Here is a 2,849-nt window from a genome sequence, read left to right as displayed (position 1 = left end):
ACACAGAGCAGATGATACTTGATAGTAGAGCACAGTACGGTCCTTGCAGACACACACACACACACAGAGCAGAGAATATGATGTTTCTCCAGGTTGAGACTGGGAAGCACGTTCTTGGGAAAAAGTGATTTTCTTCAAAGGTATTCAGCATTTCTGGTACATATAAATAAGAAGCATATATGTACTTTTGAGGCTAAAATCATAATCCAATGTTAAAAAAGGTTTATTTCTCTTAAAATGCTTGTAGGTAATCAAAAGAAAGTTTTCTTACAGATGTGTAGGCAGTATGGCTTAATACAATGCTGTCCAATACAAATATAATGTGAGTCAAAATGTGAGCCACATATGGAATTTCAAATTTTCTAACGTAGCTACATTGTAAAAATGATAAACAGGTGATATAAATTTTAATAATATATTTCATTTAACCTGCATTTAACCTGAAAATCATTTCAACGTGCAATCAATATACAAATCATTGAGCTATTTTACAACTTTTGTTTCATCTCAAGTTTTCAATATCTGATGGACATTTTTGCCCTTGCAACAAATCTCAGTTCAAACTTGCATGTATCATGGGTTCAATAGACACATGTGGCTAGTGGCTCTCCCACTGGACTGTGTAGATCCAAGAGAAGAGTTTTATTTAAATCTGTGCTCACCACTTCTATACTCGATGATGTCCATCACGTCACATAACTTTGGAGCTGCAATTTTCTCCTCTGAACAAATTTAAGACAGGAATGATATATAATATATACCTTGCAAGATTGCTGTGTCAGTCACTCTGCAATCTGCAAGGTACGAGTTATATGTATGTACGATATGCAGTTATGCTGATTATTAGAATGACTAAAAAAACAGAAATTTCTTCATCTTTGAGTTTAGTAAAAAGATGTGGTTATGTAAAGATTGTCTAGGTAGCTAAGGACACAGAAATGTTCTTTGCTGGGTATAGAGATAAAGGTTATGAACCTAATAACAGAATTATAACTTTGGCTTTTTGTGCATGAAAATCCTTTATTCTCACATGGGGTATAAATGGCAGAACAACAGTATCTGTTGCACACTTATTCACACCATCAACCTGTGCTTTTGCTCATAAAGGAAGATAAAGATAACCAGTAACAACCTGATTTTTAGTGACTTACAGGGCAACATAGCTATCTATCAACTTCCCAGATCTATAAAGTGAAATGCTTCTATCTTAAATCACTTCACCTGGAAAAAGCCTTATCTAAAATGTCCTACATTTTGGCTACATGACACTGAAGAAGCTCACCAAATTATTTTAGGTTCTGTAACAAGAATGGAAAGGGTTGGCATTCTAGAAGACATATCTGAGCAATTTCCATTTCTTTGCTTTAAAAGATGAGGCTGTATCTAAATACAAAGGGATTAGCTATGCTTCAGTGTGTTCTGGGATTGTATCATTTAGAGCACAGTTTGTGGCCCAATACAAAATGACAAAGGGATAAAAAGGAAAAATCTTTTATTTAGGTATTTCATGTAAGGACAGAAGTATAGATTCTAATATGATTTATTTGTTTATTTATTTAGAATATGTGTAGTGAAGCAAAATTGTACAAAATGAAATATTAAAGCAGTTTGAATAACTAATTAATTTGTGAACTCTAAGGGGATAGAAAAATAAGAAGACACTAAGAGAGTTGGGTTTTCTTACTTTGACTAGAGGAAAATAATTTAAGGCAAAAGTTATAAATGGCAACTTTTCTTACACATAGTCTACTGAAATTCATGGCATTTTGTTTGGAAAAATATCTCCCCTATCACTTGTTTAATTAATGCAGGCTGATATAAATGATTAACCACTGAACTCTACTCCTGAAACAATACTGAAATGTATGTCAGCTAACTAGAAATTAAATAAAAAGTAAATAAATAATAAAATTAAGAAAATGAAAAAATAATTAATGCAGGCTACAGTTTTCTGAGGTTTTCAGAGGCAGTCCAGCCAGGAGTTTGTATTCTCTAATCCCTTCTTTTTAGAATCTGAACACAGAATGGTCAGATAATTGAAATTACGTGTTCATGGTTTGCCATAGTTTTGCTTGTTTATTCAGTTTGCAATGTTCCTTTTGGAGCTCTGCATGTCCAGAATAGTAAAACAAATTAATGTGTCTTTTGTGTTCAGCAGAACTCTCTCCAGAGGTATTGCCTTTACGTTAATGATTTAGGTCCTTCTTCCTACACATATCATGGGGCTTGGTATGATTTCATTTGCACTTCTCAGAGTATGCAACCCAGACAGCATGTACGATATTCATGGCAAGGATTAGAAGACACCTTGCTGAAAGCAAAACAAAGAGCTGAAAATAGCAAAGCTCACAACCCACTTTTTCTTCACTTCGTTTTCTCATTAGCACAGATTATTTTCCAGAAATGGCTTCTTACCAGATGATTCTCTGGCAAACATCTTTTTAAAGTTCACTCTCTCTTTCTCTCTTCAGCGAGGTCTAATTTAAGATGGTTGAAAATGTTGATTATTAACACTGCCCCACTCAGACGCCCCAGGCAAGGTTGCTGGTCTGAGAGTCAACAGGAATCTGGTACTATGGGAGGGTCTGTGTAAACAAAACAGTTTATCCCAGTAGACTAATATTCCTAGGAAGCTTAGGCCAATAAGAAATTAAAATGTAGAAATTCATAAAGGAAATCCAAAAAGTAATTGAACAATACATGTGATTAAAGAATATCAGCCCAGCTTAAAAATCCACAGTATCTGCAAAACTATCTTAAATTTTCAGAGTTCAGATAGCACTCTCCACAAATAGTTATGACATCCTTACTGTCCACATGAAACAATGTGTTAAAACACAAGAATAAGA

Source organism: Callorhinus ursinus, unplaced genomic scaffold, assembly GCF_003265705.2.
Source record: "Callorhinus ursinus isolate GAN/ISIS: 27379988/994484 unplaced genomic scaffold, GSC_fseal_2.0 scaffold2, whole genome shotgun sequence".
In the NCBI taxonomy this organism is placed as follows: domain Eukaryota; kingdom Metazoa; phylum Chordata; class Mammalia; order Carnivora; family Otariidae; genus Callorhinus; species Callorhinus ursinus.
The sequence above is the reverse complement of the archived record's forward strand: the minus strand, read 5'-3'. Positions refer to the sequence as shown.